General features: G+C 45.6%; 1 long non-coding RNA gene across 3 annotated transcripts in view; it reads right to left on the reverse strand.

The window, feature by feature from the left end:
* Positions 1-4,211: 4,211 nt before the first annotated feature.
* LOC106027284 (uncharacterized) overlaps positions 4,212-27,864 on the reverse strand; it is a 44,647-nt gene continuing 20,994 nt past the window's right edge. Inside the window, exons 2-6 of one of the 3 annotated variants that reach the window (XR_010051431.1) lie at positions 27,305-27,506; positions 18,996-19,392; positions 15,214-15,480; positions 6,865-7,349; positions 4,212-4,470 (exon numbers count right to left, since the gene is read on the reverse strand). This is a non-coding gene — a long non-coding RNA (uncharacterized LOC106027284). Of the gene's footprint in view, positions 7,350-15,213; positions 15,481-18,995; positions 19,393-27,304; positions 27,507-27,864 lie in introns of all 3 variants that reach the window. The other 2 variants (XR_002790769.2, XR_002790770.2) reach the window with 2 other exon arrangements.

Consider the following 27,864-nt stretch of genomic DNA (forward strand, 5'->3'; position numbering starts at 1 on the left):
GAATCCACAGATGTTTACCTGACCTGTCGGAGACACTTTGTTTCCTCGATGAAGCACGGCCATCTCAACGCCAATTATACACTGAAACCAGGACTTGGATAACATTTCCTTTCTCTGATGGAAAGATGATGAATGTGGTGTAAAAAATGGCAAGAGAATGTCCATTTCTAATGGGGAATTTTGACAATCTATTAATAATCAATTTTCCATGGATTTTCCATTGTCTTCCTCCCCCCCAAAAAAAAATATGGTTATGGTTTTTTCCACAGAAGTTTAAAAATTTGTCATTTTCTATATTCTTCTATTTTATTATATATTATAATGTATCTTCTGTGAAGTTGTCTGCTTGGCATTATCTAAAATAAAGGATTAAAAAATAACTTTTATAGGATCACAGTAGAGTTTGCCTAAAGGAAATGGCCATCAAAGAAATCAACTCTTTCCTTCCTTCATGTATGTATTGATTGCCCTGCTTTTATAAGCACTAAGTGGCAGGCTCCGCTGATCTCACAATAGACCCACAAAGAAGAAACTGAAGGTGATTCTGAGCTGGGCTCTGCATCCCTTGTTAGGAGTATCCCACCATGAGCAGAGATGCTCTTAACTGACAGCCGATGCAGGGAACCCGAAAGGGATCATCTGACCAAGCAGGTGTAGCTGCACTTCGGCCAAAATGATCATTTGTGTTTTAAGAAAAAAAAAAAAAAACACTATTTTTTAAGTCCACAGAATTTTTTGGTTGCAAACCTTATGGTGCAGGTATATGGTGGCATATACTTGTAATCCCAGCATTCAGGAGGCTGAGGCAGGAGGATCACCACGAGTTCAAGGCCAGCCTGGGTAACAGTGAGCCCAAGCCAACCTGTGCTACATAGCAAGACCCTGACCAAAAAAAAAAAAAAAAAGTGCCAACCTAAGAAAGCGAGGAAAGAAACAGGAACTTATAGTGTCTTTCATGGTGAGCCAAAGATGTGATTGGTGTTATGCATATATTTACCTAAGAAGACACATTGTAGGGCCAGGGATTTAGCTCAGTGGTTTAAGTGCTTGCTTGGCAAGCATGAGGTCATGAGTTCAATCTCTGGTACAAAAAAAAAAAAAAAAAAAAAAAAAAAAAGACACAGTGTGGTAAAGCCTACTTCAAAATAAGCTCAATTTACTGAAGCAAATCCTGTCTAGTGATGCCCTCAGCCCTGACCGACTATAAAGACAGCCTCCAACCCAAGACTTCAACTATGCTACACAAAAGTTCCTTTTGAAGATTAAAATCAGGTAAGATTCACTCAGCACAGCTGATGGTAAAATATGTCTCAAGTGCTATGCTGCCTCCAAAACTTAAACAGGATTATCGTAGGATTCAACAGTTCCACTTCTGGGCATATATACAGTACAACTGAAAATGAGTATGCGTGCACTTCCATAGTAACATCATTCACAACAGCCCGAAGTTGGAAACGCCCTAAATGTTCATCAGCAGGTGAATGGATGAACCATAGCTGTATTTCTCATGCTGTTGTATTTCATGCACACAGTGTGGAGTATTGTTCAGCCTAAAAGGGGATGAAATTCTGACATGCTATGACACAGATGAACCTTGAAGATGTTTTGCTCAGTGAGATAATTCAACTACAAAAGGACAAATGTTTGATTCCACTTACATGATGGGGGGAGAGTAGTGGAATAGGATGGGGATTCTCCATGGCTGCGTCCATAGGATGCAGAGTGGTGTCCTAGGTAGAGCTGGGTACTCAGGAGTTCAGAGCTGCGGACTGGGGAGATGTTCTGGAGATGAGCGGAGGTGATGGTCACACGGTGATGTTGGTATAATTAGTCACTTAGAAGTGGTTCAGATGACCAGTGCAAGGTGTGTACATTTTACCACGATTTTAAAAAATCTTATGAAAGAAATAAATGTTAGCCACATAAAATGTTTAAAATACAACTAAGTGACAAAGTTCTCATGATTGTAGGAACATAACTACTTTTAAGATTGGAGGAAAACTCCAATACTAATGATTATGAGTATTAGAAAACTGTTACAGCTTGTGTCTATATGGCCCCCCAAAATACATCCCCTAAGATGCATTTGCAGGTGGGATTTTTTTGGAGGTGGCTGGACCTAAAGTGTGTAAATGTGGATTCAGGCTGTGTGGTAACTGGATTGGTCCACAGATTGGTTTAGTGCAGTTCTGGATAACGGGAAGCCACACCCCAGTGTGGTTGGCACTACCCAATGCGCTTGCAGCTTGCAAGAATAAAAGTCCAGAAGGCTCGCTGTCTCTGCCTGACCTGCCACAGGCAGCCCCTCTGTGGTGCCGCTCGGCTGTGCTGCCTGCCCCCGAGCCAGCTGGCTCCAGATGGAAACCTCCACAAACTTGAGCGACAGTCAGCCTTTTAACTTTGGGTGATAGATATCTTGTCTCAGCAACAAAAAGTAATAAAGACAGATACTCTCACATTCCTCAAGAAAACAAGTAGAAAAAGTAAAATAATTTCTACTTGCATTTGGAAAAATTTAAGCAAAACCAAATTGGAAGAGATCTTAAAACTCTTACCTTTTACATAATTTAAAAAATAAAAAAAAAAGCTAGTGCTCATTAAGGCAAAATCTATAAGTAGTTCATCCTCCCTAGGAACAAACCAATCAAGTGCCAGAGAGTTTTTACTACTGGGAGAGCCAATACATTTCACATTAAAGTCTAACTGAGTAGATAAAATAGCACAAGACTATCTGCACTTAGAGTTAGTGGATAGAAAGAGAACAGAAAGGACAACTCAAGTGATAAGAGATCTCCTAATTGGTGCAATGCCCTGGCAACTATGTGCACTGGAGTTAAACGCTGTTATCCCTTATATTTTCATTTTTCCTCATACATGTGGATTAGTCACTATCCCGTGGTTTCTAGAAAGACTGAAGCTTAATCTCTACTATGGGAAGGAACATTGATTAGTGGTATGCATATGAAGAACTTGCATTGTGGCTCTTAATCTACAGACAGGGAAGAATCAATTTTATGTAAAATGTGGCCCATGGACATTCAGTTTGGCTGAATTTTACGTAAATCTGTAGGTGCTCCACGTATGTCCACAGCTGAGATGTGCGAGTACGTTAGTGGCACGTGGAAAAGAGGCTGTGGGTGTTTGCTTCAGCAACCACACACACAGCAAACCACACGCAGCCTGTTTTCTGGTCTGCATGGAGGATCCCACTCACTCGTACATTCCAGAGAAAGCCTAAATGAGTCATCACTGTGAAACTCTCACGATGACACTGCTGGGAAAGGTCCCACCACGGCGCCTGTTCAAGAACTTTTCCAAGAAGGGAGCATGTTTTATTCTTGGTGACCTTTGACCTCGCGTGTGACTGCTTTGCCCCCCTAAATGCCTGCAGTTCCCGTCATCTGGGAGGGAAATGATTCGTCTGCTCAAAGGTGAACTCCCAGGGTGTTTATATGAGATCTGGCTGGTTCACATTTACCGTTTTTCCTTCTGTTTAACTTTACAACTTTCCTGAGTGTGATTTTTCTGCCTGCCCTGACTCAGCCATAAGTTTTCCTTCCAGAGAAATGTCCTCCCTCAACCACTTCCCTAGTGAGCACCTGTTTGTCCTATAAGTCCACGTTAAGAGGAAATCTCCTCCGAGAAGCCTCCCAAGGGTTTTTTTCTACCTCTGATTGGGTGAGTCACACACTTAAACTTAAAACAATGCCAGGTATCTAAGACCTCCGGTTCATTTGTGTTGTATCTTTTTTTTTTTTTTTTTGTACTGGGGATCGAACTCAGGACCTTGCACAAACCAGGCAAGCACTTGAGCCACTGAGCTAATTCCCCAGCCCATTTATTTGAATTCTAAGTGGTAGTCTATTACCATACTAGAGAAGCCAAGATTCAAATCTATTTTGCATCCAAACCCAACATCCTGCTTCCCACATGCCACCCGGATCCATTCCCTAACCCTCGTCTCTCCCTCCTCCTGACCACTGGGCCAGATAGCATTTCCCAGCCGTGCAGAAGAAGATGAGAAACATGCTAAGGCCAGACCCCTAACCTGCAAACCTCCTATGATTTACTTCATCTCTTCACTGATGGCCAGCGTCAAGGTCCAGTGGAATCCCCGGAAAGAAAAGGCTGGGTCCCCACTCGCAAATGGGGGAGACCAGGGACACTAAAGCACAAGTCTCACAGGAGCAAGAAATAATCCTGAACACCGGTAAGCTGCAGAAGTTCTGAAGTTTTTATTCAGCAGTTCGTCTGGCCTGTTCAGTATATACCAGAATTGTAGATAATAGAGCCGGCTTGCTGGAGCACTGCCTACAATCCTAGCACTCAGGAAGACTGAGGCTGGAGAATCACGAGTTCAAGTCTAGCCTGGGAAATTTAGTGAGACCCTGTTTCAAAATTTTTTAAAAGTTTTCAAGGAGGCTGGGGGATGTAGATCAGTGCGAAGGCCCTAGGCTCGTTCCCCAGGACCTAGAGAGAAAGAGAGAAAGGGCAGGAAGACAGAAACAAAGAGAGTGAATTTACAATTCATAATTAACAGTAAACAAGCTATAAAAGACACATGGCCAGTGTCTCCAAAGCTCCAGAGACACCGGTGGATGTCACACACCCAGCCCAACTGGGCCATTTGCCTGACAACCTGAGCTCGTTTCTCTTTTGGTCCTGGGCGTCCTGTTCTGTTGAGGAGAACTTCTATCTGTAGGATCCCAGCTGGACTCCTCCAGCCCCATCTGTCCCCTGAGTGCTTTGTCGCAGGTCCCTCCACTCCCCAGAGAGAGCCGTCTTCAGCAGCAGAGGCTGGGCAGAGACAGGGGCCTCCTGCCCTCTGGCCCACCCCAGGTCGAGAGTCTCCTTTACCTCTGTGACTTTCTTTTCTACTGTCTTTTTCTTGTGGTGGCCTGTGGAGAGGTTGGTCTTGTTTGCAAGTTGGCCAGAGGCTTTGAGCTATCTCCGTGGAATAACTGTCTAGCATTGCTCTTTGTCCACATCAGAAAGGATCTGTCACAAGCTAAATTCAACCTGATCTCCAATGGCCCTCAATTCACTCTTCCTTCTGCCCACTGGCTTTCCCTCCTCGTCATTCCACTGACACAGGAGGAGGCAGAGAGGAAGACACCACACAGGACGTCTCTTCACATCCTTAAGGTAAACTTCTAGAAGGGAAATTTCTGTCTCAAAGGTATGGACCTTTTATATGTGGTGCAATTGAAATACATGGTGAATGTTTACATTTTTAAAAGTTGTTACAGTAAAACACACATTTCCCTTAGCACCCCTCAGAACGCCCCCATCACTTGGGACACCCTCATCCATGTTCCCTGCCACTTTCTGGAGCAGAGTCCTCTTTAATGAGTGTCTTTAGTTGTGTGATGTGGCTGCTTCAATGTACTAAACTGATTGAAATACTTACCTCTTATGGTCATCTTGACTACAGAAGAACCAGTCACATGGTGTCAGGTCTGATAAACGAGGTGGCTGAGGACACATGGTGATGTTTTTATGAGCCTCCTTTCTGTTGATGGCACTCAGCAGAGCCATTCACATGTATTTTTATCATCTCTTGTAAAGACACTCATGAAAGAGAACTTCAGAAATGCCTCAGAAAGTTGTAAGAAGGTGGGGGTGTGTTCAAATTGAATGGTAGTGTTTTGAGGGGGATTAATGGCAATGTGTCTTATACCATGATTATTTTACTTAAACTTACACGCTCTTTTGATCATACCTGTAGCTTTTGCTATATTGTAGTCAGGCATTCTTATTTTAACTTGATTAGCACTATGGGATGGTGGTCAGTACTAGGTCATCTCAGGAGCTGTGATTAATGAACAGGATTCACTCAGCATTAGGCCTGGCAAGGTGAGAATCCTGTGCCACTTTGTCCTTTCATGGAGGCTATGCACTGGGGACATATGCAGAGAGGACAGGTTGGCCCTGCCTGGAGGTTGATCAGAATCCTCTTTCTGTTGCTTTGATCTTTGGATGGTCTTCATGTTCATGCACGACTGCAAGTGGATCTTTGGGACCCTAAACTTTACTCCACAGATGGAGCAGATTGTGGTACACAACTCCAGTCTCCTTTTGAATCCAAAAACAATACTTTGAATATTTGGAGACTCATTTCCTTATACTGATATGTGAAAGGCTGGTTAGGGTATTGCCTTCTCTCTTCAATTGGCTCTAAGCATTGCAAATAAGGCCAGCCAAGGTGTTAATATGCAAAGTCTGGCCATCAGACAGCCCGTTTCCTCACATGGTGCTCTCCACATTACAGAATTGAGCTGGTGAGACACAGAGCAGACTCCAGGAACATCAACTGGGAAGGAGCCTCAAGATAAGAGGCTATGACTCCCCAGGGCACAAGAGTTTGCATATCAAAACTGAAGCAACAGCCCCCCAAAACATTTCCCCTGCTACCTTAATCAGGTTGTGTAAATTGATCCTTCTGCATGTCTTTATCTCTGCAAATTACAGAGATGCCTTCCTTGTACCTGGCCAGCCAGCTCAGGTTACTCAGCAATCCCCCACATCCTGACTATCACTCAGCCCTGAGCGACCCCTCCCTTCTCTTCACAAGAGAATAAATGCTGGGAGAGGTCTAGGACTGTGGACTTTGTCCACATGTCCTCACGGGAAATGGACTTGGGTCCCCTTGGCTGCCCTTAACTTGGAATATGTCTTTGTGTTTTTACTCTCGCCGTGGGTTGGGTTAGTGGTGGTAGATTGGAATTGACTGACTGGAATTCCAGTAACGTCTCAATGGGATTACAAATATAACTTTTTGGATTGAGACGAAGACTAGAAAGAGGATTACAATACTTGGATGACTGAACTCGATTTTTGGGTTTACAACAGCAGATGACCCACCTTCTGGCCATGGTGAATGGGTCAAAGATGTGTGTTACGCTGTGACCCGCACAGCTCTCAACCTTCCCAGGGCGAGGGCTATGAAGGGCAGAGAGAAGGTAAAGAAATAGACACAAGACATAGAAAGCTGGGATCTGATGGAGCCCTCCTCCGGATGGGAGGACAGGAACAGCTCATGGCAGTGCAGTGCATTTATTTATACACCCAGGTTAATGTCATTCAGCCCCTCTGATTTGCAATTTTGTATGGCTTGCCTGAGCACCTCCTGTTCTTGGAGCATGAACAGCTTGTTCACTTGGCCCACCTCGGGCTCTCCATGTTCTCAGGGTTGGCTTTGCTTTAACCCTGCATGTGCAATCAATCAACCAGCTTCTGCCACTTCCCACAGTGTTACCACAAAGGAAGAACTCTTCTCCAAATCTTGGTATTTCCTTGCATTTTAAGGATATTTTAATACTGTCATCAGTCCTCTCTCCTCAGTTAGCCTGAAAGCAAATGGAGACATTTTTTTGTTATTATTGTGAAGGAATCACGGGCAGACTCACTGTGATGGCTCCATGCGTTGTAAAGCACAGAGTGCTGCTTTGTGCCACCACCCCTAGAGGACCTCAGCGGGGAAGGAAAGTGACAAGGAGACCTGGGCCATCTGCCAAGACCTGGCGGCTACTCTACCACATCCTCATGTTATGTTATTCAATCTGCCTTGCTGCCATATTAAAATAACCCTCTAGTTCCCTTTTCCAGCAATAGGGTGGTGTTCTGTCTCCTACCTTATTGACAGACACGTAGCCAAAGCAGGGTCGGCCCCCATACTTTCACGGGGGTCATGGGGAGAAGAGGAGGGGGCCGTGCTTTTCCACTGACTTAAATCAAAGAGGTTGCACCCCTATACATTGAGGGGCCGCCAAAGGGAGGCAGAGCTAAGCCAAAGGGAAATCTGGCTCCTGCTCACATTCAGGGACTTCCTGAAACCATGGACCCCCGAAGACAGCTCTACAACGTGGACTTGTGGATTAATGACCCAATAAACTCCTTTGAGTTTTTCTGGTAAAGCTGGATTTTCAGTCACTCCCAATAGAAAGAGGTGCTGCACAAAAGCATCAACAGGATGTGACGTGAGCCTGCATTAGGGAAATGCGACTGGGTTTGGGAAGGAAAGCTTGGGCTTGGGGTAAACTTCACAGAGGAGCTTTTATCTTGAAACAGTTAAAGTCACCATCACTGATCACTATTATATACTATGATGTGAAAATAAATAAAACAGGTCTCTGAGCTCAAGATATCTAGTAGGGCAGGAGACGGACCTGTAAAAGGTTATTCCCACACGAGATAGAAGCTTCAGCAGCTCAGGAGGCCAGGTCGGTTCCCCATGCTGTGGGCAGGAGCCGGGAGGCACCAGGTGACACCCCGCCTGCTTCCGGAAAATGGAGCAGCAGGCACAGGCAGAATGGGCCCTCCAGGCACAGTAACAAGGTACCCGGGCGGGCGGGGTCCTGACAGGAAGACAAGTTTGTATCCGTGGACTTGGAGCACAAGATTCCTGGGAGGGAGGTGCTCAGTTCCATAGAGCGGCAGATGGTCCCCAGACTTCAGCCAACAAATGCTAACAGAGACAGTGAAACTCGGGCAGTAATAGGCAGCAAGGTAAAACTGAAACAGAACTTCTAGATAATGACCAGAAACACAATTTTTTAGAAAAATAATCTGCAAATGAGTTGGTGATGGTTGAGCAATTGTGTCAACTTGAAAAATGAGGTCAAGAGAAACCTAACTGAATCAGCTCAGCAAGTCTACCCGCTGGATAAGGAAGGTGCACCCTGGGGCAGCTCGCTGCCTGGAAGACCTGCGGGAACTGAGGAGGGACAGAGCTGATCCTCTTTCAGAGGCCCTCTGGTCTTCACCTCCCCTTTGCATGTCATCTCCTGGCTTCCAGTGTGAACTGTCAGCTTCCATCACAGACCCACCGACCTCCTAATACGGACTCGCAGGGACACTGCAGTGAACTCCAGGCCTCGGACTGGCCCCTCGGGGCTCCAGTGTGCAGAAGCTCTCCGAACACTTGCTCACCTGAAGGCCACTGTAGGCCAATCTTGTAAATCTTTATATGTTGGTATAGCTTGTGTTACATCTGCTTCTCCAGGGAAACACTGACTGATACACAATCTCTGGTATGGACTGGGTGGTAAACACAGAAACTGCTGGCGGACAGAAGTGGAAAGGGGACTAACAAGGAAAGCTAACTATTTGTGTTTGCCTCCAATGTTATGATTGGCTTCAAAGCTGAAATCAGGAAATACTTTTTATCTCTGGTTACATACTGGTAATAAATGAAATGTTTTTCTCTACCTGCCTCATAAATCTCTCCAGAGTAGGGTCTATAGCTGGTGCTTTGTGTTTCTCTTGTTAAGTGTTTAATCATTACTGCAGACTGTAATTAAACTGTCTCTATTTTGCAAGGTTATCTTCCTCAAACATATGCCTAATGTTTAACAGACAGAGTTATATTGTTTGCATTGTCATGTAAGTCAATGGGAAAACGAATTCCATGCGGAACTGACCCAGGATAGAAAATTCACAGTGATTCCATTATTGTCTACTAAAGAACAATATGAAGATACTGAGTCCCATTTACCTATTAAAATCTCCCCAGATGAAAAAGGAGAATATTTTTTGGGAAACATCTGGAGACTTTAAATAGATTCAGGAGAAATAAGAAACAGGGCTGGTCCTCAAGGAATGGATGGGAACCAACCAGAGGAAATGAACATGGCATGGTCATAATACAAAATCACCTTCTTAATCTTAGGATTTTAATATTTCCTACGGCCAGGAAACTGAAAGGAGACCCACGGTTTAATTAGTAAATGGGTTTAATAAGTAAATAAACTCTTGGGAGGCCTGATTGATAGCAGAACAGTGCCTTTAAATAGGCAGCAGTGGTTTCACCACCATGAACTGCATTAGTGACCAACCTCTGGGTCCTGAACCTGACCTTGTGACAGGAGGCCCGGCTGACAAAGATTCCTGGTGACCCACACAAAGCCAAAGCAGGAGAGGAATAGAGACCCCCCACAACAGGAAGGTGATATTTGGCTGGGGACTTAAAAGGTGAGAAGGAACTTCCCAGTTCAGAAGGATCAAGAAGAGAAAGAAGATTAGAAAATGCGTGTGAAGGCAAGGCGGGTACAGACAGCAAAAGAGGAACCTGCAAGCACAGACCAACGGGAGCACAGGGGAGTGGTTTGTGCTGCACACTAGCTGTCTTGGGGTGCCATTAAAATGCAGATTCCAGACCTGCAGCACAGAAGCCCAGGAGAAGGGCCCAGGGCTTCAAGGGCTTTAGCACAATCAAGAGCTTCCCAGTACCTCTTGGTCTGCACTAACAGACACCCTTAGAGAGGAGAGCTGGGTAAACATGCTGCCCTGAAAACACCAGAAGCTGGACAGAGACATGAATGGCAGTTTCTAAAAGTGAAAATGGCAGACAGAGAAATGTCCTAGAGGAATAGAGGCAGGCAGAGGTCTGAGCTCCTCGGGGCGCTGCCTGGGGCATGGCTTAGCAGCTGCGACATTCAGGAATGTCAATAGAAACTACAAGAATAGATGCTGCTGCTTAAGGAGCCGGACATTGGCTTTTAAGAGACAAAGTAGAGAAAGAGACACACAAGCATCAAAAAGAGAGCAAGCAGAGTGGTCTCTCCACTTTGTAAATATATGGGATTCAACTGCTGATTCCCCTGAATCCAGGCATCCAGAACTGTACTTTAAATGACCACTAGATGGAGCCATAGCTTTGCAGAATAACAAAAATAAATGGACTCCCAACTCTTATTTTTTATTTTTTTGGTGTTTTTGAACAGGGTCTCACTGCGTGATTCAAGCTGGCCTTGGGCTCACTTTACAGCCCAGGTTAGTCTCAAATTTGCAAGATCCACCTTCCTCAGCCTCCCAAGTGCTGGGATTACAGGAGGTGCACTTCCCACTCCTGCCCACCTTATTCGCCCAGCTTTTTCTATTAAATTTGTAAAAGCTTGTTTCTTAAAAGACTAAAATCAAATTAAGGTACCAGAGCAATACCTGAGCCTTCATGTGATCCTGTTGCTCAGAATTTTACACAGTTCTCTAATTTTAAATTGTGGTCAATATAGCACACAAGCTAGGCAGAAAAACAAAAAGCAACAGTTCACACCATCATGAAACCTACAGACATAAAAACTGAAGAATATCAATGTGATTGACAGTTAAGAAATGGTTATTTGTTATAAAGCATCTAGCTATTTTCAATGTGTGTAGAACTTTCATGGGCTCTAGATAACCCCTTCCTCCATTAAACATAAAAATATATAGTTACACAGTTACGATTTATGACTGCTTTAATATTTATTCCAAGCTGGGTTAATTATTAAATGTCCTTATCATATTCCTTTTTCCATAGAAATTTAGCGTTCATCTGTTTTTGGAGCCCCTAAAGTGTCACAGTTCTGTTTGCTGTGTCCAGTGGATCAGTTCACAAAAAGAATAAGTCTGGCTATTTTAAAAGAGATAAAACTTTAAAAGAGGAAAACTAGAATCATATGAATTTGAGGGTGAATACAGCCCAAAATTCAAATTCAAATTCCTTACCAAAAATTCAAATTCCTGTGAGCTTTACATGTTCTTTTAAAATTGTATTCAAATGTTGCAGAAAAAAAATTTTTTTAATTGCTTGTCATCAACAGAAAAAGAAAAAGTTCCTTACCTGATTCTTTTGGTAATGAGTAATTACCAAATTGTAGGACCAGTGTGTCTCTGGAAACTTAAACTCAGAAACCTGCCCTGAAGGCAAAGAGAATTAAGTGTTCACCTAGAGTATTCCTAAGGTAGAGAAAGGAAGTAAAACTAATTTATGGGAAAGAGTATTTTCATTCTGAGAATTGTGGGTTTCTGCTGTTGTCAAAGGGGAAGGGCAGGAACAGAAGAAAGCTGCCATTGTTCTCAGGATCTAATTCTGAAAAAAGGAAGCACATGACTGCAAAGTTTGAGGATCTAACGTCTCACGTAAGAGTGCATAGTATAATGATACCTTTAACCATAATCCCAAATCCAAGGGTCAGAAGGCCAGCAGTTCACGAGGATTGATGGGGAATAAGGAAAGGGTTCCTAGCTCATTTCTGAGAGATATAAAGGAGAAACGGGCAGCTTAGGCTGTCTGGGAGCCGGGGTCAAAGCCAAGGATCAAGGGTCAGGAGCAGGACCCTCTTTCTTAATGTGAGATGCCTTTGAACACAATCAGGCTGCAGAAATGGCCTCAATCAAATCCATGTCCCATGATTTTTTTTTCCTAGTCTTTGAGTGCAAGCATTTGATGGGAGAACGTTTTTTTTAAGATTTAACTTAACCTTAACATTAAAGTATGGCTCCATCTAGTGGTCATTTAAAGTAAAGCAATGTTAACATTAAAGTACTTAACATAGTAAAGTAGTACACTTTCCATACTATTGAAACAAAAATGTCCTTCATTCAACCTGAAATTATATTATTTGCTTTTTAAAACTTTACCTCTCATTTTCTGTAGGATACATAATTTGTGAAGATTAGGTATGCTCGCAGTGGGGAGCTGTTCCTTGGTATTTTGATCCTCACCATAGGCTTTTTCTAACACTTAAAACTGCAAGAAACAAAGTGTAGAATAGTGGCTATCTGGATTTCCAGCTGTAGTAATAATGAGCTAAAGTCAAATTAGGATTTACACACATTGCAGGACAAATTACTATTTATCTCCAAGACTTTTGGCACAGAAGTAACTGTGTGGAGGAACACTTCCCAGAGCCCCTGCATTAATCCAGCTTAGGGGAGACTGGCACACCGCACTACACCATTTATTCAGGGCTAATTCGGACAGATGTGAGTCTCATTCAGCGTCTCAGAGAGATGGCAGGGGCAGCTGTCTACCTCATGTACTTTTACAGGAACGAGAACAAAAAAAAGTCTCTGTTTGTCCTCCAGGGCCCATCACAGTCTTACAATTTGGGGGATGAGGCAGGAGCAGAGTATCTGGCAATACTTTGCACGTAATAGTGACTCGTGCACCTCCACACAATTCCAAACCCTTGAAGAAGTCTAATGTCGGTCATGTACCGTTTAACATTGGTCTTCTAGCCGTTTCGCTTGCATAGCATGCATCAGTACCCTAAGGGTGGCCGCTAAGGGAGGCAAAGCAAGATTCAGAATCAAATTACCAGGATTCAGACCCACTTGCGGCTAGTTACTAGCTATGCAGCCCTATGATTTAGTTTTTCTCTAAAGCCTCAGTTTTATTATCTTTAAAATGGAGATGGTGATGATAATACTTGCAGTACAAATATCTGATAAAGATTAAATGAACTAGCCCACACATGAATCTAGCCCCTAGCAAGTGGTACAGGAGAAGAGCTCAAAGTTAGATATCAACCATATTATTTGCTACTCCAGGAAACTGGTCTTCATGATGCCTTCAAGGATGACCAAAGCCCTGCCTGAACGACCAGAGACCCAGATGACCAGAGCTCCAGAAGGCCAGACACCCAGATGAGCAGAACCCGGATGCTCAGAGCTTTGCATGCCCAGCCTGAGCCCCTGATGCCCACAGCCCCAGATGGCCTGATCCCTGGATGATCTGAGCCCCGGATACCCAGAGCCCCAAATGGCCTGAGCCTCAGATGGCCTGAGCCCTGGGCGCTTAGTGTTCCAAATGCCCAGGGCACTGATAGCCTGAGCTCTGGATGCCCAGAGCCCCAGAAAACCAAAGATCTGGAGCACAGGGCACCACAGGACCTGAGCTCCAGACGGAGAAAGCCTTGTATAGCCTGATCCCCGGATGCCCAGAGCACTGGATAACTAGAGACATGGATGCCGAGAGCCCCAGATGGCTTGAGCTCCGGATGCCCAGAGCTCCAGATGCCAACAGGCCTGGATAACCAGAGACCCGAATGCCCAGAGACATGGATTCTCAAAGCCCCAGACGCCCAGAGCCCCAAATGCTCAGCGCCTCAGATGAAAGGAGCCCCGGATGACCAGAGCCCCGGATAACTAGAGACCTAAATATCACCTAAAAAGAGCTGGGACTAAAGATCGTATTCGTTGTCTCCCCCCCCCCCCCATAGCAAGGCAAAAGTTACTTTTGTTTTTGAATTGTAGAGGCTTAATAGCATTGAACAAGAAGTCAACAGCCGTTTCCTGTGAAATCTGGCTTGTGAATTGATGTCTGGGAACTGGCTCAGCTTGTGGGCAGAAATAAAAAATCTCCCTCTGCAAGCATACATACCTTCTTTTATTCAGTCTTACAATTTTGCCCAATTTCTACTTTTCAGAGATATAAAAAATAATTTCCTTGTGTAAAATTGCATTTTTCAGGCTTTGAGTAAATTGACATGTTTAAGATCTGGTCCTAAACAACAAGGGTGCATGTGTATGTCTCTCAATGCTGAAATATTTCCATTACAGGATTCAGTGACTAGTTGCCTAACTAAAAGTTGACCCCTTAGGGGTCAGGTATGCGCAGTACCCACCTGCACACACGAGGCCCTGGGTTCCATTTCCAGTACCAAGGGGGAAAAATGGCTTTTATTTTTTCCTTTTACTAACCAGTTTTCATTCCACGATGTGTTATATGCTATTACTATCAATAATGTTAGTCACTATTTGATTCTAACTCCTTGTGAATAGATTTAAATTCCTCATCATGTTAGTCCTCTATTCCATCCTACATCATTTAAATAAGATGAAAAGATGTTCATTCTTACCATTCAACTGCTGTTTATCAAATGAGAACAATTCATTTTGCAAGTATCCTTTCCAGACGCTCTTAGAGGCGGCATCAGGAGGCCTGTGTCATAGTTAGTACCCAGCTTGCATTCAGCAGGACCACTCAGAGGGTGTTAGGAAAGCCCATATCCCAGGAATCTGATTTCTGCCTTAATTTATGCCACATATCACCTGCACCAAACTTGCCTGGCATTCATTCTCTCTCCTGCTCTTACTGGCCTGGCAATGTCAGTCAGGAAGGAAAAAAGAGATTCTTAAGAAATACTAAGAGTATTTATATATAACCCAATGGACATTTTGGTTTATTCCCCAATTCAAAAGACATTCATCAGGTGCTGTCTGTGGTCAGGTGCTGGGCTAGATGTTGCTATGAGTGATGAATCAAATGCGTTTAATCTGCCCTCATGGAGCTAACCGTTCAGGGGAGGAATCAGGCAGAGAAACACACGGAAATAGATATATAATTATAATATTAAATATATAAGTAAAAATATATCATTACCAATCATAATGAGCAAGAAATGAAAAGAAAAATAAATGCTACATATATGATAAGGAGGCACCCACCTTAGCTGAGGGACCACAAGTGGCTTCACCAAGATGGGACTGTGATTCAGGGAAGAGAGGCAACCCAAGCGAAGTCCGGGACAGCATGGGGAGGCTAAGGGGGTCCCAAGGTGTCAGTGGGAGCGGGGGAGCACTGTGGATGATGACCCCAGTGCCCTGCTTCTTCAGGGTTTAAAGTGATTTTTAGGCACAGATGTTGAAGCCTGTGATTCCAGGACTTGGGAGGCTAAGGCAGGAATGCGACTTGCAGCTCAGTGAGGGCTGTGTCTGGATTAAAAAAAAAAAAAAAAAAAGAGCGAAGTGTCATTCCCAGCGCTGCCAAAAAATAATTGTCTTTAAAATCCATTGTAGAATAGCTGCTGTAGAAAATGTACTATTCCACAATTTACAATGGGAATTTAAATTTCAAGCTTCCAGCAAAATTATACAAGTCGGCATCCTCCTGGCCTCCACCTGTGGCTTCTCACCCCAAGGCTCTGCCAAACTCCATCCTTGCTAACGACTACTCCAGACTCAGAGAGAACTGACAAAGCTCTGGGCGTGCTTTTCCTTCTTTTAGCCCCACTGCATAAAAAATGTCCTTTCCCTGTATTTTACCAGATGGAGCAGACGATACAGGCTGGCAGTTACTTTGAGTCCTTAGTGTCCAGTCCATTGTGATTTTTGAAACACCAGCCTCTGTATGACTTTGCATTGCTTTCCTTTCCTGTCTTCCCAAATGAATCTGATCTGAGTGACGTGGAAGGATGTGGGCAAGCTCTGCTCATCCGGTCCCCCTCCCTGGGTGCTTGATCCTCCAGGGAGACGGTGAGAACAAGGGTTTCCGAGGAGACAAGCCCCAGAGCCTAAGGAGCCTTTCACGGCAAACTGAAGATCCTGGGTCACCCCTGCCTATAGTACTGGCGACTGAGCCCAAGGCCTTCACACTGAGCTTTATCTCCAGCCCTTTTTGTTCTTTATTTAGAGACAGGGTTTTGCTGAGTCACAAAGTTGCCCTTGAATTTGCAGTTCTGTCTCAGCCTTCCAGAGTGCTGGGGTCACAGACGTGGACCACCAGGTCTGGCTTTCTATCTCCTTTAAAAGATAAAGCCTGAGATCTAGCTGGGTGTGGTACTGTAGGTCTCTGTTACAGCCTTCTGGGAGGCTGATATAGGAGGAGCAGGAGTTTGAACCCAGCCTGAGCAATTTAGCAACTTAGTGAGACCCTGCCTCAAAAAATAAAACGTAAGAAAGCTTGGAATGTAGCTCAGCGTGAGGGCCCTGGGTTCAATCCCCAGTGGCACAAAATAAGTAAACTAATCATAGAAAATATTACAGAAGAATCATACAAATACACATTCATTTCACAATGACCCCTCCGCTGATGCCACAGAGCCGGATGCTCCAGGATTTGGAACTAGGAGGCCATGATGGGTTTGTGTCTCCCCAGCAGCTCCCCACCCAGGTCTCTGCACAGACTTCCCCTAACTGCTGCTGCAGCCTAGCCCAGCTGGTCTCGCACTTCCCCCCTAAAAGCCCTCCACTCCACGCAGCCAGGACTCATAGGGCTTGTGGCCAGCGCTACGGGGATGCAGATCCTCTGCTTACTTCTGCAGGTGCAAGGGTTAAACCAAGGCGCATTGATCTTGGGGTTTCCTCTGTGACCTCCAAGTCTTGGAAAGATGTGGGATAAGGCACTGATGTTTGGCCCAGAGCATCTCGAGACCCGAGTCTGACTGCTGCCCTCCCACCACATCTCAGCTGGCAGGGGAAACTGAGGCATGAAGGGAGGGTGCCCGGAGCTGGGAGTGGGAGGCAGGAGGGGTCCATGTTGCACCCTGGTCCAGGAGACAGGACTCCCAGGAGCCCCCAGATAGCTGAGCCTCTGAACGTGAGGGGACCCGAGACCACCTCAACCTCAGCTCTGCACAAGGCAGGCAGAAGATGAGCGGCCAGGGCTGCAGGACAGACAGCCTGGTGCTTCAGGAGAGCAGACCCAAGAACAGTGATCTGGGAGCCTGGACCAGCAGGTGGCCTGGGCAGGACAGAGGCCCGGGATGCTGCGCTGCACAAGGGGACTGCAGTCCAGGCTCCCAGCAAGAGGTTCCTCAGGCCCACAGTGTTAGTCCGTCCCTTCCACTTGCTTTCTGTCTATGTCCCCTGCCCTCGACCTGGGTGTGAGGATAATTCATTTTTAACCAATGTGATGCAGCTGGATTGGCTGTGTGGCCTCTGTGACTGACCAAGAAAGCACAGTGCAGGTCTCACTGCCACACTGGGGCACAAACTTCTCAAGCCCTGAGTGCCCCAAAGTCACCAAGCCAGGAGGAGAGGCCATGTGACATCCCAGCTGACACCACAGCCACCAGATAACATCAGCTACCAGAGTCAAGGGTGGGGACACCTCCAGACGACCGCAGCCCTCGTCTGACCAAGCCCCACATGGCCACGGGCAGGAGCCGTGGGGACTGCGCTTGGTCCAGATTCCTGGCCCTCGGGATCCCAGAGCAGAGCCACGCGTCTATCATGTGCTGATAACTCATCATTATTTGTTACACAGCAAGGATGAATACAATAGGAATTCTGCAAAAGGTTGACTGTCCTGATAACCTCTAGGATTACAGCTGCCACCTGTCCCTTTATTCCAGGTCCAGTTTTTTCACAAGGATCTGTTACGAGTTGAATTATCTTCCCCCTACCAAATTCAAAATGCGACCTTATTTGGAAATAAATTCTTTAGAGAAGGAATCAAGTTAAGGTTCAGTCATTAGGGTTGGCCCTAGTCTGGTATGACTGGTATCATGAAAAGGGAAAAATCTAGAGAAACACACACACACAGAGAGAGGAGGGGGGAATATGGAGACAGAAAGTCCTTGAACATAATGAGAGGTATCTACCAGCCAGAGAGAATGAAATCCTTTTCTCACAGCCCTCAAAAAGAACCCTAGAAATTCCATTCAACCAAGCTGTTCCCCTTCTAGGTGTCTTCCCCAAGGAGTCAAATACGTCGCATTACAGTGATCCATGCATGCCTGTAATCATTACAGATTACAGCAGCACAATTCATAACAGCTGAATCTTGGAAGGAGCCTACATGTCCGTCAGCAGAGGAACAGATAGAGAAAGTGTGGTCTTACACTCCATGGATACCTCGCTGCAATAAAGAAGGATTAAACTTGAGTCACTATAGGAAAACAGACGCGCCTTGAGACCATAATGTTAACTGAAGAATGCACAAGCTTAAATATCACATGATTTCTCTTATATGAGAAAGCCAAAGTATGAGTAAAATAATGAGCAAAAGAAAAGATAAGAAAAAGGGAGATCTTTCACAGCTGAGAGGAGACCACGGAGGGAAGAGCGAGAGGAAAGGAAAGGGAAGTAGAAAGGGTTAGCCGAGGGCCGCACATGGACCAGCCCCTCACAGTGAACGTAATTCTCATATACTCCCATGATGGACTGTAAGCATTTTGTAAAAAAGAACCAACCCTGCAACGAAATGCTTTTAGATTTCCAGCCTCTGGAACTACGAAACAATAAACACCTGTCATCTGAATCACTGTGTTTGAGGTAATGTGTTACCAAACTTAGAATAATGATACAGCATCTAAGCCAGAGGCCCAGGGGCCGGGCTCGGTGCTGCACCGGGCCTCAGGGGTGACACCAGGCTCCTACAAACCTTCTGTGTGATGTGGCTCCAGGTCCACCCACCCCCACGACCGTCCCCCCCAAGATGAGCCAGCTTACGGTGAAACAGGAAACAAATTTCCTGTCCTAAAAAAGTCACTCATTGAAAACCTTACCTGGAAGTGAGGTTTTCCATCACAGAAAGCAGAGCTTTGAAGAATCGTTCCAGGACACTGGTGTGAGCCAACTGAACCGGAAAACATACCAGATCTTTTAGTTTCCTTCCTTTTCAACATTTGAGGTTCCCGAGACTTTGTTTGCATTCCCTCATGAAGTGGGCAGCAAAGTGAAGTACAAAGAAGCTGCCTAGTAAGAACTCTAATAGTGTATGTCCCGGGAAGGCTCCCTGGGAGAGGAAAAGCTGGGAGAAGGATCCGCTGCACTCAGAAAAACGAAAGGCCAACCGATTCTCCTGGTGTTTCTCCTTCTCTTCAGACAGGCTATGTCTTATCCCCACTCTCCCAGAAGGCAGGCTGCACGGGAGTTGGTGAAGTCACTTTGTTCTTGGCATCACTGTGGAAGTAAGAAAGCTCAGAGAGGATTTCACTCAGGTGCAGCTCACCGCGTTTGCACACAGACCTGTCCACAGGTCACCCTCTGAGACTGGGTTCCTTTTGGTAGAGCCTGTTGAAATAAAGCTTTCATTCTTGAATAGATCATGACAGGGCTAAGAACTTCCTTGTGCATGACCTAGTGGACTACAAGACTGAGTTGCACGGCTTCCTGCTAGCTCTTCCACAGTGTAGGGAAGAGACGTGGTCTACCGTCTGGGAATTCTGAGCATTTCATGTGCTGTGACTAAACCAGCTGTACCCAAGAAGTTTGCAGTGAGTTACAGCTGGCCTACAAGTTACCAAAGCAGCAGACAGAGAAGACTCAGTCGCTTTATGCTGGAATTAGGAGCACTTTGCAATTCACACATTCTAAACTCTTTACAGCGCACACCTGTAATCCCTTCATTCAGGTGGCTGAAGCAGGAGGATTGTGAGTTTGAGACCAGCCTGGACTACATAATGAGACCCCGTCTCAAAAACCAAAACCAAAACTGAAAAACTCTAGAGAAGGGTGGAGGTGGGGACAGAGGAAATTGCCTTCAAACAATGAAGAAGCTTTTACACCTTTATAAGATTCCTCAAAAACTGGCTTAGCTCTTCATACCGAAATAAACTTAAACTTAGAAATAAAGATTTAAACAAAACAAAACAGAAACCATAAGATACTGAGAAAAATTCCAGGGCTCCTGATGTAGGTTTGTTTATTTTCATTACTGAGATTTGAACCTATGATACCTGAGCCACATGCCCAGCCCTTTACAAAAAAACAAATCCGTTCCAAATTACCCAGGCCAGCCTTGATTTCGAATACCCGTCTCAGTCTCTCAAATTAGCTGGGATTACCGGTGTGTGCCAGCTCACCTGGTTCAGGGATTCTGTTTTAATCTTGACAGTGGAAAAGCATTTATAAGCATGACTCAAGGCACAAAGCCATTAAATTCATAAAATTGTATACCTTCTGTATGGCAAAAAACTAAAATCCTTTAGTGCCCAAGTCCAGTCTGCTGGGTCCAGGGAGAGGAGACCTGGTCCGGGCACTGAGACAGGGATAACAGAGGAACACACCCCCTTCCAGGTCCCCTGGCTCCTGCAGCTCAGGGGCAAGGTCTTGGAGACTGACTTCAGCCTCTCGCCTCCTTGGCTTCTGAGATAAGAGCCATCTACGGGACAGCAACACCTGACCTGAGAAAGACCCACATTGTGTGCCTGCAATGGACCTGATGACTTGAGAGGATCACACATCCCAGAGCAGGGGGAGCAAGAGCATGATGCACATGTCTGGGCGGAACACTGACCCAGCACCAACAGCTCCCAGATAGAATCCAACCCTGCATCACAGCCATGAGTGGAAAGCAGGTCTACAGACATGGTGGTTTGTGGATGATCTTTTAAATCAAAGAAAGACCTGGCATAAAAGAATAAAAATACACAGAAGTCAGCAAGAAGCTAAGGCCTCCTGTGAGTCGGCACCATGCGTGGCCTGACTGTGGGGAAGGGCCAGATGCCTGCTGCTTCCTGGGTGTGGGCAGGGAGACAAGAAGAGCCAGTGCCCCTTCCCAGGTAAGCGATTGGCTGATCTGGAGAAACACAGGCTGTAATGATGGCTAATAAGGTAAGATACAACTTAATGCTTCTGGTGTTTCGTGTTTCACTGACTTTGCTGGTAGTCAAATCACCAGCAAAGATAATGATTATTATTAAGAGGATAATGATATGCAGTGTAGCATCTGTTGGGGATCTTCTGAAGGTGATAGCCATTGTTAATTCCCTATTAATCTTGTTTTGCAGTCCTGTATCATTTTCATTGTTTGGTTGGGTTTTATTCCATTTTGTCTTGTTTGATTTTATTATATATGATAGCATGGGCAGCTATTTCAAAGGTAACAAGATATGGTAACTATTTTGGATTTACTATTGTCTTGTATTGAAGTTCCATATTGCATTCATTATTTTTTCTTTATTGGTTTTATTCTGTTCTGTTTTGTTTGGTTTTACTATGTCTGAAGGTATGGGCAGCTATTTTGAAGACCAGAGTCATTTTGGTAACCACTATTGATCTCCTGTTATCTTGTTTTGAAGTCCTGTGTCACTTATGCTGTTTTGTTTTGATTAGCTTTATTCTGTTTTAGTTTGCTCGGTTTTATTCTATTTAAAATAAAATTTAAAAAATAAAGAAAAAACAGTTGGCAACTGGACATGAATAAGACAAAAATGGATCTAACCTACAAATATAAAATGCTTAATTTTATTCTTAGATTTAAAAATGAAAATTAAAATGACAAAAGCACATAATCATCAGATGAGCATTTGCTAAAACCTAGCATTTAGTAGAGGAAAACAGGCCTTTATCATATACTATTAATGCACAGTAAATTGTTGGCACATGTTTTAAATTTTTACCTTTCTTGGTGCTGATTGCTTCTGCCAGCCTGTGGCTTAGCTATCTCTAACATGACATCCGCCCATCTGGGCCCCGGCCCAAGAAACAGTTTATCTCTCCAAAGTAACTTCGGTGCTGTGTGGTTCTAGTTCTAGGAAAAATAGACCTCCCGCTCCAGTTTTGCAGGTGCACTGAGCCCTCGTCTAGCCCAAGTCTCCGCATTCACCCAAGCATTGCACCCCCAGCCCAGCTCCATAAAGGCTATTCCCCAGCACCCCCTTTTTGAGGGATCTTTTTGAGGGATCTTGCACTCTTCAGCCCTCCCATGCGTGCCCACAATAAAGACCTCTCTCTCTCTCTCTCTCTCTCTCTCTCTCTCTCTCTCTCTCTCTCCCCGTTATGTCAAAAACTCCTAATAAGTACATGTTTCAGGATGTGATGATGACATTCACCATGGGGGCTGGGACACATATATTACTGTTGCTTTTTCTTTTTTTTTTCCTTTCTCTCTCTCTTTCTTTTGGTGTCTTGAGACAGGCTATCTGTATAGTCCAGGCTAGCCTTGAACTCATGACACGGCCCCAGCTGGGTCCTCCCACCTCAGCCTCCTGAATGCTGGGGTGCCAGGCCTTCTCCTGTGCCACCTAATGGTTGCACATTTTTAGAGGGCAGTTTGACGCTATCTCTCAGGGGCTTTTCTGCTTCTCTCCTAGTCTCCCTCTTACTCCAATTCTAACCTTTAACAACACAGTGAACAGCATGGCCTGCTGTGAAACCCTGGTCACAGAGACAGGACACTAGGACCACAAGGAGAGGCCACCAGAAGCAGAGCCCGGCCTCGCCCATCGGGACCTCCATTCCTGCTCACTCTCATTTGATCCTGGCCAGTCTGAGCAGGGCAGGGCTCACTGGGTTACTGATCAGATGACCCCCAAACGGGGGTGTATGGGGGTGCAACCCCAGGCTCTTCAGTGCAGAGGAAAGGCTTCAGGGCTAGGAGAACCTAAGCAGCCAGGTGCCCAGGGGCCGGGATCCAAAGTGGCCTGGGGCACTGCCCAGGAGGAGGCCTGGTCCCTAGAGCCTGCCCCCTCATCTGAGCCACTGAATTGGGCTTGAATACAGGAGTCTACTTGCCTTCTGTTTCCTGTTGCTTATTTATTTACACTTTTTTTGGTCCTGGAATTTAAACCGAGAGCCTGGCTCTTGCAAGGCAACTCCTCCTCCCCCAAGCTGTGTCTCCGCCCTGACAAATGCTGCTTTAAGCCACCAGTTTTGTGTCAGTTTGCAAAAGCAACAGTAGAAAATTAATACTGTGACCAACGATGGAGGCCAGAAACCCACGCACACACAGCAGGTCACTGCAGGGCAGATGGCAAAGGTCGTTCTTGTCAGTAGAGTGCTGAGTCAGTGTGTTTTGGTGTTTTTAAAACATGTCTAGATCATTATTTCATGCTATGTACTCAGTAAATTTCCAAAAGATTTCTAGTTTTCATGTGAAAGGTGGTTTAAAAGGCATTCAGGGAAAAATATGGAAGAATATTTACGTAAACTTAAAGTAGCAAAAATGCTTTACAGTGGGACTCAAAATGTGAAAGCTACAAAGAGAATTTTTAACATTTTGACCAATCTTAACTTTCCATCAAAAGACACCGTGAAGAAGTGACATGCAGGTCATAGAATAGGATCCTGCCAGTGCAGTGCAGACATCTGACAAAGGACTAGTGGCCCTGCAGACGCCATGTGCAGAGCATGGTAACTTCACACACAGCCCAGGGACCCCTGGGCACAGGCGCAGAAGTAGCGCGATTCAGCGGGCCACTCCTGGGTGCAGACCCAACAGAAACACCAATCTAGGTCCATCGAAAGACACAGACCAGAATGTCCACTGCAGCAGTGCTGGACATAACCGAGACTCAGAAGCAAGTGCGTGTTCTCCAGTTGTTTTTTCTCAGCTCCAAGCCGCCTGCCTGTGCTCTGCTGCTAGTGCTGAGGCTGGGTCCACACTTATCAGTCCACTGAGTGGGTGACCATGTGTCAGGCCCTGCCCAGGGGACCAAGGAGGCAAAAGACCCCAGGGGAGAGCACAGGGGTGCCCTTGCTGCCCTCTCCTGCTCCTATTTGCTCCCCACCAGCACCCCACACCTCAGCATTGCCTATCAGCTAGCCGGGTCTCAGGAGCAGCTGTGTAGCCGGACTGGGCCATCCAGGTGCCTCTCACAGCCAGTTGTGAGGTCCTTAGGTCGCCTGGATCCAGCATGGTGGAGCTCATCCCAGCCCTCCAGTATCTGCTCAACCAACCCATCATAGTGAGCGCTCTCTTCAAAATTAAAGAAATAAATAAATTAGAAACATAATATATCTACAACATGAAATACGGAAAAGGGGTCAAATGTAGCACCCAGGATGGTTGCAGGTTTGCTGAGTGGTCTCAAATCCCTCCGGCAACACCGGGATTTCCTGCGTCTTGATGTAGGTTGGGTGACCTGGGAGTGTCAAGTTACTAACTTTTTACTATTAAAATAGGATTGCTTTTCTGCATGCTTATCAGACCTGCATAAAATATGTCAACAGTAAGAGCTGTGGGCTGTGCACTAATGTTTGCCGTCCAAGTGGCCATGGCAGTATCCTTGTGTCATACAAATACTTTTATATATGCAATAAAGTAGAGAAAATAAATGGTTTTAAAATTAAATACTATACACATATAAGCACAGTAATTTTGCTTTGAGGCGCTGTCTTCCTGTCACACCCAGAGTCACCCCACCACGCCCAGCGCAGCGATTCCAGCAGTCTTTGTAGGCCAGCACACATGGCCTCCTGTGCTCCATAAATTACAGTACATTGCCCACAGCATGGCCAGGCCCGTGTGGCATCGCCCTAGTTTTACCACCATGGTTTTATAAGGATGTGAGAATACTGCAGATGATTTAAAGACGGAATCATAAATTTCTCCTCGGAAAGCTGACCAGCATCCTCATTCCTGACCTCTGTCCTCCCTGTCCGGGATCAGCCCTGATAGCTACTAACAGTGCAAGTGGCTTTTTAGTTCTGTTTTCCTTTCCCACGCTCTACCCGCGTGACTAAACTGTTCCCTCTGTGACCTCCCCTCTGCAAGTCACACTCCTGAGCTGTGTGTGTGTGTGTGTGTGTGTGTGTGTGTGTGTGTGCTTTGCTTTGGTTTTGATCTGGTTTGGTTTGTTTTGTTTGCAGAGCCAGCTGCAGACTTCATTTCCCCTGCAGCATTTCTTGAATGTCACACACTCCATGTTGCTCCTTTCCATTTCCAAGCCCTGACCTTCCCAGGATTACCTTTTCTTGAGATAAGAAATGTCCAAAAACTAGAAGGATCGGAGATAGGGCTATAGCTCAGCAGCACAAGTGCCTGCCTGGTGAGAGCAAGGTCATGAGTTCAATTCCCGGTACCAAAAAAGCAAAAAACAGAGTCATCACAAGCTGAACACAGGATGAGAGCCCAGGCCGAGGCCCAGAGCACTGCCTTGCCCCAGGATGGCACCCGAAGTCAGGAGATTCTCACACCCTCCAGTCACACACACCTAGACTCTTGTAGCAGGCCCAAGAGTCACTGCCCTGACTCTGCCTCTTGCTATTTGAACAGAAATATATATTATTCAAACTTTCTGACCGATTATTTTAGGGAATGTCACATGTACCCCATGGACACATATGGGTGGAGACGAAAAAGACACAGACCTCCAGTTAACTCAACTAATTCAACATTTGTCTTTGTTTCTTTTTTTGTTTGTTTGTTTTTTGAGACAGGGTCTCACTATGGACCTGAGACTGGTCTCAATTTAATATCGATCCTCCTGCCTCAGCCTCCTGAGTGCTGGGACTACAGGCGTTCGCCATACCCGGCATCTGATATATCTCTATGTCTTTCTTTTAAGCCCCAAACTGTGAAGAAAAAAAAGGGAAAAATTAAAAGGAGATGAAGCATAAGGAAAACAAAGCATGGACAGTGATGAGACATACAGAGTTGGTGGAGCAGAAGATGGAACAGAAATAACTGAGCTGGCCATGAGAGCTTAGTGGAGCCTACCAGTACTAGGAAAGCTAAGCAGCTCCTTCTCTGGGATTTGGACCCAGAACTTGTGAGTTTCTGGGGCGGCCGCTCAGGCCCAGTACAAAGTCAGGGCCTCCAGAAGGTCCTGGTGTTCAGGGGCCCAGCGCAGCCACCAAGGCCAAGGGCAGAAGATGAAGCATGGCTGTGCTGGGACGCACGGGCCGGGCCTTCACCACACCCTGCCCGCTGCCCGCAGCCCGCTGCACTCCTCTTTACTTGGGAGCAGCTGCTGCTGCAACAGCCTGTTCACCGCCCGATTCCATGCGGGCCCAGGGACTGCGGCTGAGAGCTGACTGCCGAGACAGAGAAACCAGGCCCCACTGACAAACAGCAGCAGGAGCCGGTACTTAGAGACCAAGAAGGTCCAGGGAATGAGCCTGCAGAGCAGGCCCGGGGTGGAAGCAGGTCAGGGTGTAAACAGAATGTCTGTTCCCAAGTACACAGCTTGATTTGGCCCAAGTCCTTTAATCTTCTTAAGACTAAAGATAATGTCAGCATAGGGAAGCTTTGTCCATATACACATACGATCATTCTCTCCTCTAAAGATTTTCTTGTGTTAGGTTTATAGTATTAACATAGCCAAAATTATAAATACGTCTGACCTTTCCAAATATACATCTTATTGCAGGTGTGGAGGCTGAGGCAGGAGGACTGCTGCAAATTCGAGGCCATTCTAGGCTAAATAGTGAGTTCAAGGTCAGCCTGAACTAGGTAATGAGATCCAGTCTCAGAAAACACAAACACAAAATGAACAAACAAAAAATCCAATCCAGCCTGGCGTGGTGGCTCACACCTGTAATCCCAGCACTCGGGAGGCTGAGGTGGGAGGATAGTTGCCCGAGTTCAAGACCAGCTCAAGGCTCACTTTGCTCAAGGCAGAGCAAGACCCTGTCTCAAAAAAAACAACAACAACAAAAAAATCCAATCTACACCTTACCCTATTCCTTCACTTAACATCATGATCTTGAGGTGCAGCCATTTACTCATAAACACCTTGGTTCCATCGATCTTTGTGACCAAGTAGTACCCTGACTCTGTTGTGTGTAAATACCACATTTTCTTTATCTATTCATCAAGCAGAATGTTTTGATACTTTCATTTTCGGATACTGTCCCCCTCAAATTTCCAGGAATTTTTCAGAAAGCTGATGCCTCTGTGACCACATTTGACTTTTCTTCAATTTAGGGGCCGTTTGCAACCACAACTTCCTGTGGCCGAGTTCCACACAGGGAGCAGAATCTAGATTTCTCCATCCCGCCCTCCAATGCCCGTAGCAAAGCACTTGTGCACGCATTTCCACACACACTTTTGGGGGAAGCTGCTTCTGTAAAGCTTTGGGGAGGCAGAGGGGATTCCTTTGGAGAAACATAAACACCTAAGAAACAGTTTTGAAATCCCCATGCCTACAAATCTGACAATCGTTTCCACAAGTCCTGTAGACTCTGCTTCCTCCAGCTCCCGGCCCCTCAGGGGAACAGTGTAGCCACGAGGCTTCTGCAGGCTGCCGGGCAAGGGCGACGCAGGACCTTGGGGCGTGGAGAGACTGGAGTCATCTTGTCACACAGCCCACACCTTCCAAAGCTCACTTCTTCTCTGCTCCCAAGGAAGGCTGCAGGGAGAGACTTTAATTCAACCCAGGCAAAGAATGACCTTGTTAGTCTTGAAAGTGCTCACTGGCAGACGGACACACGCATTTTGTTTATCCATTCAGCAGTCCTGGATGTTTATGATTTTTGACCATGGGCAAATTCGGGGTCCTGAGTTTGATTCCCAGTACCAAAAAGACAAAAAAGCTTTTTGGATATTATAAATTATGCTGCTGTTAACATTTATGTGCAAACGTCTATATGGACACACATTCCCAGGCCTCTTGGATATGCACCAAGTGGGATTGCTAGGCCACGGGGTAATTCTATATTTAGTTTTCTGAGGAACTGCCAAACTGTTTTCCAAAGCCACCGTGTCAC

The sequence above is a fragment of the Cavia porcellus genome, unplaced genomic scaffold (assembly GCF_034190915.1).
Source record: "Cavia porcellus strain 051 isolate PalLab524CR breed Dunkin Hartley unplaced genomic scaffold, mCavPor4.1 scaffold_14, whole genome shotgun sequence".
Taxonomy (NCBI): domain Eukaryota; kingdom Metazoa; phylum Chordata; class Mammalia; order Rodentia; family Caviidae; genus Cavia; species Cavia porcellus.